This window comes from Otolemur garnettii, unplaced genomic scaffold (assembly GCF_000181295.1).
Source record: "Otolemur garnettii isolate 467f Iridium unplaced genomic scaffold, OtoGar3 scaffold00066, whole genome shotgun sequence".
In the NCBI taxonomy this organism is placed as follows: Eukaryota; Metazoa; Chordata; class Mammalia; order Primates; family Galagidae; genus Otolemur; species Otolemur garnettii.
The window spans coordinates 5,498,271-5,514,003 of NW_003852461.1; the positions used below are offsets into that span (position 1 = coordinate 5,498,271).

General features: G+C 44.7%; 1 protein-coding gene across 5 annotated transcripts in view; it reads right to left on the reverse strand.

Moving 5' to 3' along the window:
• OMA1 (OMA1 zinc metallopeptidase) overlaps nucleotides 1-6,260 on the reverse strand; it is a 72,227-nt gene extending 65,967 nt beyond the window's left edge. For 4 of the 5 annotated variants that reach the window (XM_023515120.1, XM_023515121.1, XM_023515118.1 and 1 more), the window contains exon 1: nucleotides 6,213-6,260. The gene's annotated coding sequence lies outside the window, so the exon portion shown is untranslated. Of the gene's footprint in view, nucleotides 1-5,476; nucleotides 5,827-6,212 lie in introns of those variants that run through there. The other variant, XM_023515119.1, reaches the window with a different exon arrangement.
• Between the last annotated feature and the right edge of the window lie 9,473 nt (nucleotides 6,261-15,733).

Here is a 15,733-nt window from a genome sequence, read left to right on the forward strand (position 1 = left end):
GGCACTCTACCCAGGGGGACAGCTTGAGGCTCTGTCTCAAAATAAAATAAAATAAAATTTGGAAAAAAATAGGTAAAACTCAATCTAGGCTAATATGGTAATATCTAAAAAGACTTTTCAAAACTACCAGTTTTAATAAATAGTACTATCTATGCATCCAATGATTTGAAAATTACTCAAATTTATTTTTTATGTAGTTTATACGCCATGCCCTTATGTTATTAACATATGTAAATAAAAGACAGGCTAAATAAAATTTAAGCCTAACCTAATCCGTTTTGAATTACTACTGATTTTAAAGAGTCTAGGCTGATATATATATATTATTAACAAGATTCTTCCTAGTTTTTTTCTTTTTTGAACCAAGCCAGGAAATGGTAAAACAATTTAAGTCTGGAGACCACTTCAAAATTCGTATTTGAGTAACTAGTAAGGCTCTTCATTACCTCATGGTAAGAAAGTTACAGATACAGTATAAAAATACAGTCCTGCACTCACAGATCCAGTTGAGGAGACAAAAATGAACCTAGGTAAGATTATTAGGGGTTAATGAAATACAGTTCCTTATAACGTGCTATGTAGTATACAATTTAAAAAAAAAGACGTCCCTGTGCACCAGAATGCGGTTAGGAAGGAAACAATTATTCTTTATGCCATTTGGGCAGATGCAGAAAAATGACCTGAAACAACTGTTTTCAATGGGAAAGTGTATTTAAGTTTTAAATCTATAAAGTCTAAATTCTCCACTAGAAGTTAAAGTACAAACCCACTTTCTTCCCTTCACATCAAATGTGAAGATGTTCTGTGACTGACAAGCTTCACTTGCCCATCACACCCCCTTCTTAGCAGGTGCACCCTACATCCTCGACGTAGGGGATGGGCTCAGATGGCCCTGTCTGGCTCTAGCAGTGGGATCTGACACTGAAAAGATTTTAAGTAAGACAGTGTCTGGCACAGGGATATGATGGCATGACTGAGTCGGGGTTACACCAGGTGCTGAGGCAAAATAAAGCAATAGGCAAGTAAGAACTGCAAATCAAAAGTTTTGCAAAAGAAGCAGATGTAGAGAAAAGATAATGGAACACAGATATGAACAGGAAAGAAAATGAGAGGCCATGGAGGGGATGGAAGAGAGAAGGGGGGGGGAGAGGTAGAGAGACTGAGACTTTGCTGGTTCCCAGGAGACTACTGTCCTTCCTACCTTTAATAGAGTTTTATGAGCCTTCCTAAAATAATTCCCTTTCCTCAGTGAGTTTCTACACCTTGCAATTCAATGATCTCTAAGATGTTTACCTGGTATAAAACAGCTACACGTTCGTTTATATACAAATTGATAACATTTTAATAGTATACATACTGTTTACTGGAGCGGAGAGTTTCTTCTTTAGTTTGTAAAACTAAATTTACCAATTTTCAATACTGAATCAGGTATAGAAAATACTGGATTGTCTCTAAGGTGATGTTAGCATCCAAAAGATCTCAGGCCGCATTAAGGCAGTCAGGTGGACTCCGGGGCCTTAGTGTCTCAGTCCTGCCCTTCCTGGGTTCTGTGGCCTTAGGGCTTTGATTACTATACATCCCCTAATCACCACCGGCCCCTTCCCCTTCCAGTTCGTGCCCAAACCAGACAAAGCTAATATAAACGAAACTAAACAAAGCTAAACATATGACCAGACCACAGGATCCTTCCACCGCTTTTTTTTAGAAATGGGGTCTCACTGAGTTGCATGGGACGGAGTGCGGTGGCTGTTCAAGGGCTCAGTCTCACCACACCACCGATCAGCACAGGACCTCTGACCTGCTGCATTTTCAACCTGGGCTGGCTCACCCCTCCTGCTCCCAGGAGGTCACCAGCCTGATGTTAATCTTAGTGCATACTCCCTCGGCAAGGTTTGCTATAGCCCAGAACTCCTGGGCTCAAGTGGTCCACCTTCCTCAGTCTCCCAAGTAGCTGGGACAACATGCCCAAGCCACTGCACCTGGCCCTACAATGTATATAAAGTCCTACTCTGCCGACTACCACGGAGTCACTTAAAATATGGAGATGTGTCATAACAAAGGGATACGCACATTTTAAAAATAAAAACAATAAAAGCTACCTGCCGATGCTGGATAGCAGGGTGACAAACTCAAATATCTACAGCAGCAGTGCACAACACAACTTTCCCCGTGGCAGGAATATTCTGTATCTGTGCCATCTAATAAAGTAGCCCCTCCATGTAGCTACTGAGCATCTGAGGAACAGAATTCTTTTTTAAGAGACAGACTCTCACTTTATCGCCCTTGGTAGAGTGTCATGGCATCACAGCTCACAGCAACCTCCAGCTCTTGGGCTTAGGCGATTCACTTGCCTCAGCCTCCTGAGTAGCTGGGACTACAGGCGCCCACCACAATGCCCAGCTATTTTTTTCATTGCAGTTTGGCCGGGGCCAGGGTTTGACCCCACCACCCTGGGTATATGAGGCCGGCACCCTACCCACTGAACCACAGGCGCCACCCAGAACAGAATTCTTTTTTTTTTTTTTTTTTTTTTTGAGACAGAGCCTCAAGCTGTCACCCTGGGTACAGTGCCATGGCTTCACTGCTCACAGCAACCTCCAACTCCTGGGCTCAAGCGAGTCTCCTGCCTCAGCCTCCCAAGTAGCTGGGACCACAGGCGTCCGCCACAACGCCCGGCTATTTTTTTTTTTTTTTGGTTGCAGCCATTATTGTTGTTTGGCGGGTCCAGGCTGGATTCCAACCTGCCACCTTAGGTGTATGTGGCTGGCGTCTTAGCCGCTTGAGCCACAGGCGCCGAGCCGAACAGAATTCTTAAATAACAGGCACACATGATCAGCGGCTACTGTGTTGGATAGCACAGGTTTGTAGGGTCAGGCAGGTACACAGGAGCAAAGCCATTCACTGATGTGAATGCAGATTCATGCCAGTATAAAGGAGGTGTGATATACCAGGATGATGGACTCTGGGCTAAGTCTGGCCAAATGCATCAACACCTCGAGGAAAACCAGACGTTCACATTTTATGTGCTATCTACCAATTTGAAAATGTTGGCAAGCAATTAAAAAAAATTGTAACCACCTTGACCAAACATTCACAATTTTTTTTTAATGTTTGACCTCTGAATTGTATCATTCACTCGTTCAGTCTGGACCCCACTCTGGATGTTAGGGACCAGAAGGAACAGAACAGGCAAAAACCCCTTCCCAATTTGCAAAAATAGCGATGATAAAATATGCTAGTTATACCCAAAAATAAATCTTAAGAAAGGTATACCAAACTATTCATAAGTACTACAGGGTGGCAGGACAGTGGTTACAAGGACGCCAGGATAGTGCAAAAGTCATTGTGGTTTTTGCATTGTTGAAATTTGTCATTTGATACTGGAATACATTCGTAAATAAACGCGGTTATGTTATACATCATTTTAATGCACATTTCCTGCTTTATGCTTTTTTGCTAAAGACATATTACTTGTTGTTTATTTCGTATTTATTTTGGACTATGGAAATGATGGTAGACAAAAAGCAAATTCATGCGGTTTTCTTATTCGAGTCCAGAATGAGCCCTAAAGCAGCAGAACATACTGCAACACCAGCAACACACTGGGCCCAGGAACTGCTAACAAACGCACAGTGCTGTGGGGTTCACCAAGTTTTCCAAAGGAGACAAGAGCCAGGAAGATGAGGGGCGCAGAGGCTGCCGTCGGTAGGACCAACTGACAGCGATCATCCAGGCTGATCCTCTCACAACTACAGAAGTTATCAAAGAGCTCAGTATCATGGTTGATCAGTCTGTGGTCACCCAGCATTTCTAGCAAATCAGAAAGGTGAAAAACCTTGATAAGCGGGTGCCTCATAAACTGATAGAAAATCAGAGCAATCATCGTTTTCAAGGATCTTCTGTTATTCAACACAACGAACCACTTCTTAGTAAGATTGTGACATGCAACAAAAACTGGATTTCAGAGGACAACTGGCAATGACCAGCTCAGCGGCCGGACCACCAGGAACCTCCAAAGCACTTTCCAAAGCCAAACTTGCACCAAAAAAAGGTCACGGTCACTCATCAGTGGTCTGCTACGAGTCTGATCCAGTACAGCTTTCTGAATCACAGCAAAACCATCAAATCTGAGAAGTCTGACCAACAAATCGATGAGATATACCAAAAAATGCAACATCTGCAGTCAGCATCGGTCACCACAAAAGGCCCAGTTCTCCATGATAACACCTGGCCTCATGTCCGTCACACAACCAACACTTCAAAAGTTGAATGAATTGGGCTGTGTATGAAGTTTTGCCTCATCTGTGACATTGACCTGACCTCTCACCAACCAACCACCACTTCTTCAAGCATCTCCACAACTTTTTGCAGGAAAAACCCTTCCACAACCAGAAGGATGTAGAAAATGCCTTCCAAGAGTTCAGGGAATCCCAAGGATGGTTTTTATGTTACAGGAAGAATCAAACTTATTTCTCTATGGCAACAATGTATTGATTATAATTATTCCTATTCTGATTAATAAAGATGTGTCTAAGCCTAGTTATAATAATTTAAAATTTATGGCCCCAAACCGCAATTACTTTTGCACCAACCTGATAGTATTTCCATCGTACATTCTGTATTACTTTCGTAAACCCCTGGAGAGCTACTTTTGTGATATCAGCCTGGTTTTGTTTTCTATCAGCCTTGATAAATTCCTTCAGATGGTAGATGAGGCCCTCCCACTACTTCCCCAGGCAACTCTCCAACCCTCCTTCACCAATCCCTAAGTTCCAGATCGCCTCATTTACTTCCACCCTTCAGAAAACAAAGCTCTCATTCCTATGCCTACACACATCCACTCACACTGCTTAGCTCTGCTCATATGACAAGCAAATTCCTGCTCAGCGCTCATGACTTGTGTGAAAATTTTAAAGAACTCTGACACAGAAGAGATAACCGAATGTCCCAAACACTCTACTTACATAATTAAAATAATTATCATTTATATCACTGACAACCAAATGTCATTTAGAACAGAAATTGTGTCTGATTATTTTGTATTCCCTGGTTTATCCTTAAGAAAGGGTAAAGAATGAGGGAAGAAATCTATTTATGTATTTTCAAGGAGCCAATCACAGCTACACAGCACAGTAAGAAAGAAAAAAATCAGGGCTGACACATTCTCTTGAAAGAGCTGCGGCAGGTCAGCAAACATAGCTGGCAGACTTCTAGGATTACAAAATTAATGATGTGAGAAAATTAAACAATTTGGATTGTTAGTCTCTAAGAACATTTCAGATCCTTAATTCTTTAAGTACCATAGCAGAACGAGCCAGAGTAGCACTCACTGGCACTCAAAGCTGAAGCCTAGAAGACAGTTTCAACAACTCTTGCTGAAAATGACTATTTCTTCTCTAGTTTCTATGGTAACAGCTGTCAGATTGGCAAAAATAGGACATATACTTTAAAATAATCATTCAAGCAAAATACACACATGATGGAAGGCTTTGAGAAAGAATTGGAAGGCGGCACGCTGGCTTCTTAAGCTTCCAAATGTCAGACTACACCCCTTCACCCTGGCTGCGAAGGACGGATAGGAACCTCAATCCTTTTAGTGACGGCTGCCTGGCCTCCATCAACCCCTGAATTCCAAATGAGGGATTTTCATCTCCTTGGACTACAATTTCTTGTGGAGGACTGGGTGGCTCAACTATGGCTCCGTTTCACACACCGGGCGACTTTCAAATAGTATAAACAGAGAGCTTTGTAGACAAGCTTATGAAAAAAAAATTATCAAAACTTCCTAAAACTGTTTAGACAGCACATGAACTTTCTGCTGTGCACTGCCGAGTTCAGGCAGGTTTCTTTTGGAGGATGAGTCGGTAGAACAGACTGACTCCGGCAGGCCCGAAGCCGCGGGAAGCGTCTTCCCGGAGGAAGGTGCCCGGGGGAGGCCGCGACACCGCGTTCCCGGGGAACTCTGCCCGCGGGAGGCGCCGCCAGCGGGAAGCGCGGCCGGGGACCCGAGTCCTGCAGCGCGGCCGCCGCGCCCCCGGCCGGCTCCCCGCACCTGCCACGCGACAAGCGGCGCCCCCGCCCCGCCGCGCCCTGGCGGGTCCCCGCTCCTCACCCAGCGCCCCCCGGAGTTCTGCCCCAGCCACTCCAGCACTCCGCCCCCTCCCCTGGGCCCTCGGCCAGGCCCGACTCAGAAAAAGAGGGCAAAGTGTCACCGTGAGGACAGACTAGCCCGGCAAGGGCGACGACTCCGGCGACCCGACCTATGCGCACGCGCGCACTCTCCGAAGTCCCGCCCCCTCACTTCCGGCCCTCTTCCCGGCCCGGGCGCCTTTTGCTCCGCCCACACCGGGCAGGCCACACATCCTCCCCAGAGACTTCCTCCCGAGGGCCCCGCGCCCTGCGCGGACCGTGGCGTTGTAGCGCCGCCGTGTGGCCGGAGGAGGACATGGCCCTGAGCTGGGGAGCAGCTTAACTGGGTCCTTGGTACTTGGGGAGCGGAGGGTTCTAAAAGGAATTATCAGCAAGGCTGTTCCCGCTGTGAGCTGTGGGGCAGTACTGGCCGAAAGGTAGGAGGCTCGAGGTTCTGCCAAAAAACCGAGACCTCCTGGTTCTGAAGCTACATCACAGAATAGTTTACAGGAATATGGGAACGCTCTGCTTTGGGGTGATTTCTGGAGTGACACGTTTTAAGAAAAATGAAGCATAACCTGACCCGTCTGGAAGTTAGTTAAAAAGAGCTGGCTCCAAAGTTATGTCTTTAATATGTGTTCCTGCACACTGATTTAATATGCTTTATTCATTCCACCAAAATATGTTTATTAGGCGCTGACTGTGGTCTAGTGCCAAGGATGCAGCAGTGCCCAAGGTTCTTACTTCCATGGAGATTATATCACAGTGAGAAAAGATAAGCAATGAACAAGTGCTCAGATTAATAAATACCAGGTGGTGATGAGTAGTGTCTTCCCTTACTGGAACATTTTGTTCAAGGACATAAACTCTATGATGAACAATCCTCACTACCTATTTTGGAACATTTTTGAGGGAGTAATTTTTTTTTTCCTTCATCTCACTTATTATGTGTATTTTCTCATTTACTTTGCAGGAGATACCCTGGCAGACCCCTGACCACTGGACTCCAAAATAACTGAAGTAGGAGTTCTTTATTGGGTTTATCTCCCAACCTCTGGAGTGCACATGTCTTAGCAAGGCTTCTGCATGCTGGCCGCCTCTTGCGCACCCTCCCCGGCTAGCATGATGTCACTGAATAATAGATGGGTGGTATTTCCAGGTGGTGCAAATCCTTCTGGAGGGGCAGAACCTGTGATCAGGCTCCTGCTTGGGTAAGTCTACAGCAGTCTTCTGAAGGAAAAAGCCTGGCAAGTTAAATGGAGATGTGACAGGGATGACTACTCCAGGGTCCTTTCGGTCTTTAAATGATGGCATTAATCTCCACCTTCACCCTCCATCCCCTCACATGAAATATTTGTTTATTATTTCAGCTTGGGGATAGAGGCAGCTTCAGAGGCTTCTAGTTGGCCTTCCTCCCATTAGAACTCAAGGCCAAGGATCTAATATCAAGGTTGTTCAGTTCCCCAGTGTATACTCAGGGACTGCATGGAACCACTGTAAGCTGGACATTGTCCAAGACTCTGTTTAGCACTGGATCCCTGGAGGCCCCTGTGCTTACAGAGGAGTCATTATAATGCTTTGCATTTCTGGGTAACATCTGTGAAATGTCTGGGTATTACTCTTTCCCCAACATATAGCCATCCAGGACAATGACCGTATGTCACAAACCAAAGAGGATCATTACTAGGGTGACCAGACGTCCCACTTTTGGCAGGAGAGTCCCGATTTTTAACAATTAGTCCTGCGTCCTGTGGCGTTTTAAAAAAATCCCGATTTTTGGAAATAATGCACAGAACGGGAGGGAGAATAAGAAGGGAATATACGGGTTTTGGCTGCCATGTGGCTATTTCACCAGAATATGAGTTTTATATTTTGTTAATTTTATAATGTTAAACTGTAATAATAACAAATAATTGTTGAGAAGTGATTATCGAGAACCGCTTATCAAAGTTTGCATTGTTGTCAGGCCCTGCCCTGCCCCACCCCCACCCCCCCACCCACCCACCCCAACCCCCGGCCATGTTGTCCCACTTTACAAATGTTAAAATCTGGTCACCCTAATCATAACAGTAAACACATGTTTCAGTGTTGTGGTTCCCTTCTCCCCAGAAACCCGGCAACCTCTTCAGTCAATGGGTTCCATGGTCAGGGTCTGAGACTTGAACAAGGAGCATTACTTCTACTGGGCAACCACACTCAGCCTCTCCCTCCTCCACTCCTGCCTTCTCCCAGTTGTAGATGTTAAAGCAGCACCTTTGTTCACTGCCCATCTGTTTCCCCCACCCCAGGATACCCTATGTTATTAAAAACCTCCACGACTCCCTGCCAATCAAGCATCATCACAGCTCCCCTTGGCTGCCCTTCTGCCCTGGCCCAGTGATACTGTAATCACATCTGCTAGGCTTCTGGTGGTTAAAGCCACCACCTGGCTCCCACCATCCCCACAGACATTGTCAAGCCGGCCTGTGATCACCTTTCTTACCATCTTCCTGCCCCCAGAGGAGAGCGTCTCTGAGCCAGTGATGTTGGTGCCCATCTTAGCAGTGCACTGTCCAAGGCCTTAGCATATGGCGAGTTCTCTGGGCCTCCAGTAGAACATACCGCTCTGTCTCGTCCTCAGGCCCCGTATAGTAAACTCATTTGTGCACGGCCTCCCTCTGTCCTCCTCTACCTTCTGCAAAGTAGTTCAGGCCTTCCCACTTCACCTTCCATGGACTTCTCCCGCTTCTGAGTGTTGCCTAGCAGTGAGTTCTACCCCTCTGTAGAGCCTCGCCGGGGTCCCCTGTCCCATCAATGTACCCCCAATACAATGAATTTACATTTAGTCAGGCATGTGTTCCTGCCCACTTTGAAGCACCCCAAAATCCAATTCCAAGGGTCCTCTCCTGGCTCTTGCTGGTACATGCTAGTTAATTCTTGCAGCTCTTTCATTATGCAATATCTTTCCTCTCTTAACAAGCCCAACATGTCCCCAGCCAGATGATGCTAGGATTTCACCCAGTTATGACCCTTGCAGGTACCTAAGAGGACCAGGGGAAGCTCCTCAGTGAGCCCCTGTTGCCTCCTGATACAAACTTCAGCATGGCCTCCTCACACGGGGGGATTGTTAGAGGGCTGGCCACCTCTGCAGGCTCTGAGGGTGTGCAGAACGAGCATCCTCAGGGTTACCACCCGGATATCCCATTCCATATAGTTCCCAACCAGGGCCCAGCCTGCCTTGGCCACACATTCAGTCATCTCTAGGGATCTGTGATTCCAAGGAGACCCCCGGACTCAGGCTCCACCTTCACTGTTTGCCAGTGGCCTGTCTCTCCAGAGCACATGCAGGGAAGTCACCACCAGAGGGCACTGTTCTCCAGATACTGCCCCCCACCCCACCCCCCTTGCGGTGCCTTCATCATCCCACTTAAAATGGCATTGCCCTGCACTGGAATTTCCATCACGGGAATATTCCACAGCTGGGTCACTATGTGGTGGCAGAGACTATCCTCACCCCATATGCCCCTCAAAGTGGAGTTCTCTTTGAAGGTGGGCCATTAGCGAGCCACTCTCATAAGGCCATCTTACCACCTTTTTCTCAGACAACCCTACCTGGAATCCATCTGTGTTTGTTCAGATCCTCTAAGAAGTAGGTGCCAAGGTGGGATCAGATGTGCAGGACATTTACCTGGTGGAAGGATGAGGGGAGGGAGCAGGAATAGACATGTACAGCCCTAGGACCATGGTGAGGTCTGAGGTGGTTTAAGGAGAGCAGAAAAGGAGGAGGATTGGATAGGAAGAGTCTCGGCCTACAGTGCGGGTTTTGGAAACAGGGAATCCTGGAACCAAAACTTCCTGTTGGAGGAGCCCCACATTTCACAGAAATGGGTGTCACTAGTGCTCTCGCCACACTCAGTCACAGGCTAAGAGCAGCCTGGGCTCAGCATGAGCTTGTTAAAAATGTGATGAGGGACTCAGAAGTCAGGGCTGAGGGCTGGCCACCTGCTGTGCCCTCCCGTACATCTGAGCCCCACATTTCTTCCCCTGCAACCTCTGAGGACTGGAGTTTGAATGAGTCTTCTGTTCTGGCTGTACATCTTCTTGGCGCCGTCAGTTAAGGAATTCTTTGACCAACATGTTATGGACTGAACATTTGTGTCCCCACCCCCAAATTCATGTTGAACACTCATTCCCAATTGGGGAGGTTTCTCCCCAGGAACCCCATACACACAGATTTATTTCAGGGAAACTCGACCTGAGTCAACTCAGTCTTCTCCAGTGGGAAACTATGTTAAATGCTTTGACACAGAAAGACATTGAATCACAACTGGGTGGAAAGTTCTGGAAGCTGAATACTGTGTTAAAGGAAGAGGGTCATTCTGAAGAAATATAAGGCACGGCTTGTTTCATAACTGGTTTAGGCAGAAGCTCAAGGGCTAACAATCTGATGGTCTAGATTCAGGCTGGGAAACAGGTGAATGGCCACAGGGTTTGACCAGGGTCATGCATCTGGGTGGCTGTAGTATGTGAATGGCATCTCAACTGAACTGGCCTTTCATTTTTCTTGAATTAAATGACTGGTTGTGATTTGAAATCACCCCAACACAGGGGCTTTCAGCATCTTCATTTACATGTTCCACTCCAGCAAAAATTAAAAAATCTTTGCGTTTGATTTCCTTCTCATTCTGCCGCCATCCCAGCCCTTCTTCCCACATAACATGAATAGATCTGCCACTTTTCAGTTACTCTTTTGCTTGACAAGAATGGTCACACCAAGTTCTAGTGTGTTACTTCTGCAAACCGCCACCTAGATTGTGAATGTGGGGGCTCCCTCTCTGGGCTCCCCACCTGCAGCCTTATTCCTGCTGTCTAAACGGCAGCCACCAGGATACAGTCCCTGAGGGTGGGTGCAGGATAATTCAGGATGGCTCAGGGAGCTTTAGCCAGGGGCAAAGGGGAAGACCACAGTGTGGACGTGTCCTTCTCACTCCCCAGAGATTAGTTCTTCAGAGATAACAGTTAAGCACTTTTCCCAGTGGCAGTACAAACTACTAGTTGTTTATTGTGCAAGTAAAATATTAGTACCATGGAAAAGCGAAATGGAAAAAAGAAATTATCCTTAATCCCATTACCCAAAATAACCACTGTTAACATTCTGATATGTAACTCACCTAAACAATAAGATTAAAATTGCTTTGAATATTTCAAATGTTAACAGGCTAGGCTTGGTGCCTATAGCTCAACCGGCTAAGGCGCCAGCCACGTACACCTAAGGTGGCGGGTTCAAATCCAGCCCGGACCCGCCAAACAACAATGACGGCTGCAACCAAAAAATAGCCGGGCGTTGTGGCAGGCACCTGTGGTCCCAGCTACTTGGGAGGCGGAGGCAGGAGACTCGCTTGAGCCCAGGAGTTGGAGGTTGCTGTGAGCTGTGATGGTATAGCACTCTACCCAGGGGGACAGCTTGAGGCTCTGTCTCAAAAAAAAAAAAAATAAATAAATGTTAACAGGCTAAAAAGTTCCTCATCATTTTAACGTGTATTCCTTTAATTCTTACTGAGGTAAACAATCCTCCATGTTGACATGATACTTAGATTTCTTCTTTGGAAAATTGCCTTTTGATATCCCCACCCTTTTTTCTGTAAAGTATTTGTTTTTATTTTATTGACTTGTAAAAATATTTTACATATTTAAAAACTGTCTCGTTTTTACATAGCAAACATTTTCCCCACTCCACATTCTTCTTTCAACTTCATTGATTCATTTGTACAAATATACCTCATTGCTAAAATTTTGATATAGACAAATCTACCTACCTTGTAATTGTGGTTTCTGCCTTTGAGATCATAGAAGCAGTCTATCAATCCCCAGATTATATATTTAGCAATATTTTCTTCTAGTATTTCAATGACTTTGCTCTTTCTCAAATCTATTAAAATCTTTCATCTACCAGGAATTTATTTAGGCATAAGATAGGAGAGAAAATAACATAATTTTTTTATTAAATGAGTAGGCCAGGGAAGCTTTTACAAAAAATGCACCCAGGTGCCCTCCCACTTAGCTAGGCCCACCAAGGTAACTGATGTCCTGACAACTAATTGAATGATTCATCCATGCCTGACTGATTTGAAGCATAACTGTTGTCATATTCTAAATTCTTATAAATGCCTACTTATGTTTCAAGACTCTATTTTATTCCTTGGTCTGTCTTTTCTGGCACTCCTGGCACATGATATTAATTATTGTAACTTTGCAATACAAATGTCTTATTTTTCAAACATTGTCTGCCTCTTATATATTTGACCTTGAAAAGCAACCTTGAAACAATTTTTTCAGCCCCCCCCCGCAAAAAATGCATTGAGATCTTGATTTTGTTATTGTTGTTGTTTTTAATCTTAGGTGAAACTAGAAAAAAATTATATCTTTGCAATACTGACTATCAATCCAGGAAACCGGTGTGCATCTCCATTTATGCAGGTGTTCTTTTATGTTTCACCATAAAGTTTTACAGTTTTCTCACATGGGTCAAAGCAGTATATTTTTAAAGGAACTATAAACTTTTACTTCGTCAGATTATAGGATCTCCGAGCTAGAAAGGACTTAAAAATCACCTCAACACCCCCACCCCATCTGTTGCTGACATATTTTTGGTGTTTTTAAAAAAACATAGTGATATCATACTACACCTATTTTCTATAGCTTCCAGTTTTTGTGACTTGAACAATATGCCTTGGAGAAATTTCTTTAATGATACTTACAATCCGCTTAATCCACTGCTTGATCATATATGCAAAGGTATATTGCATTATTTACTTTATTATTTCCCTGCTGATAAACAGTTAAGCCATTTCTATTGTTTTGCTGTTGTAAACAACTCAGCTCATGACCTTGGACTCTAATAAAAGTCCCCCAAATTCTAGAGCAGACCACCAGTCTACACAGTGCCCCTCATCCAACATCACCACCAGGGGGCGCATGCCTGTTCAAATTCTTTGCTTTTCCTGGCCGTTTCTTTGTTTCACAAACATCTATTGCATGTGAATTTAGTTACGTAGTGGGCTTTTTACCCCTTTCTAATCAATAAGCTTTAATTTTTGGAGAAGTCTTAGAGTCACAGCAAAATTAAGCAGAAAAAATACAGAGGGTTCCTATATATATATATATATATATATTATATATATAGCCCCCCATCCCTATACACACTCAAACTCCCACACACACGCTACATAGAGTGGGACTTTTGTTAAAATTGACTCTGCATTATCACCCCAATTTCACAGTCTACATTGGGGGAATTTTTAATCCACTAATTTTGACACAATAAACAGATCCATCAATTCACACTATGTGCTAGGCACCCTCTCTATAGAACCAGGCTTGGGGGAAAATAAGTCACCTCTTATTCCTCAGTTTAAACAGGTCCCAAAAGAAAACACCAGCCATTACATTGTTGCGTCTACCTATTTACAACCCTCGGGTAATTCCTTACCCACTAGACCTCTAGACCAGGCAGCCAATTCCCAAATAACTTGGGCAACCTCTGAAACGTGAGCTCTCCGTGATTCTATCTCCCTGTACTTACACAGGCCACTCTGTAAGTGTGGGATGCTGCCTGGCAGGAAGTCCCCCCAGAAGGAGGAACAAAGACAGGGATTCAATGTGAGTGATTTACTCGGGAGGTGATCCCAGGAAGCACCCTCTGGGATTAGAGATGTGAGAGAGGGAAGGAGAGGAAGCCATGAAGGCTACATCACCAGTTACAAGTGGGGTAAAGGGAGTGCCCCCTGAGGAATGCTGGAAGAATGTGTACAACAGGCCTCAGAGTTTCCCAGCTGATGGGGGAGGGAGCCCAGCTCTTTACTTACCACTCCTGCCAGTAGTTGGTGGGGAGCTGTCCTGGGAATGATTAATTCCATGGTTCTCGGGCTCCCGCGTGTGCAGGTAAAACAGGCTCCTGTGGCTGGAGAAAGGCTGACACAAGGAGTTGCAGATGCTGGCAGCTGCAAGTTGGACCAGTATGTGCAGGAATGTGGGCCAGGAACCACCATCCAGGGAAATGTGGGTAGACTCCAGTGGCGTCTGCTACAGATGCCTTTACGACCATCCCCTGGTTCATTCCCTCTTTTTGTTTTTTGTTTTCTTTTTGAGACAGCATCTCCAGCTGTCGCCCTGGGTAGAGTGCTATGGCATCACACCTCACAGCAACCTCAAACTCTTGGGCTCAAGCAATTCCCTTGCCTCAGCCTCCCAAGTAGCTGGGACTGCAGGTGTCCATCACAACACCCGGCTTTTTTTTTGTTGTTGCTGTTGCAATTGTCATTATTGTTTAGCTGGCCCAGGCCAGGTTGGAACCTGCCAGCCCTGGTGTATGTGGCCCACACGCTACCCACTGATCTACAGGCGCTGGCCTCATTCCCTCTTTAAAACACAGGGCAAAACCACCCACTCTGACAAGTCTTGCATCTATCTACACCCCTGGCTTCCCTGGTTTTCAGGCCTGCAGGCTTGTTCTGTGACTGCACCACTGGCTTTCTTGGGTCTCCAACTTGAAGACGGCAAGTCACGGGACTTCCCAGCCATTGTAATTGCGTGAGCCAGTCCCTCTTAGTCCAGGCTCTTTCCGTGTATCTCTGTTTATCCCATTGGTCTGTTTCTCTGCAGGTCCCTGACTAATATATCCAGCTAAAAGAAAAAAAGAGATATTAATAGGAGAGAAACAAGATTGACCACATTACTTGAGCCCTTGGATCCAGCCATGACAGATGCTAACAGCACCCCTTCACTTTGTAGCTATGTAAATCAGGTGGTATATATACACACGTGTACACATATATACACAGATACACACACACATACACACAGATACACACACATACATATATACAGATACACACACATATATATACACAGATACACACACATACGTATACACAGATACACACACATATATATACACAGATACACACACATACGTATACACAGATACACACACATATATATACACAGATAAACACACACATACATATACACAGATACACACACCCATATACACAGATACACATATATACACATGTGTACACATATATACACAGATACACACACCCATATACAGAGATACACATATACACACGGGTACACATATATACACAGATACACACACATATGTATACACAGATACACACACATACGTATACACAGATACACATACATATGCACAGATACACACACATACATATACACAGATACACACACACATATATACACAGATACACACACACATATATACACAGATACACACACATATATACACAGATACACACACATACATATACACAGATACACACACACATACACAGATACACACACACATACACAGATACACACACATATATACAGATACACACACATACGTATACACAGATACACATATATACACAGATACACACATATATACACAGATACACACACATATATATACACAGATAAACACACACATACATATACACAGATACACACACCCATATACAGATACACACACATACATATACACAGATACACACACATATACACAGATACACATACATACATATACACAGATACACACATATATATACACAGATACACA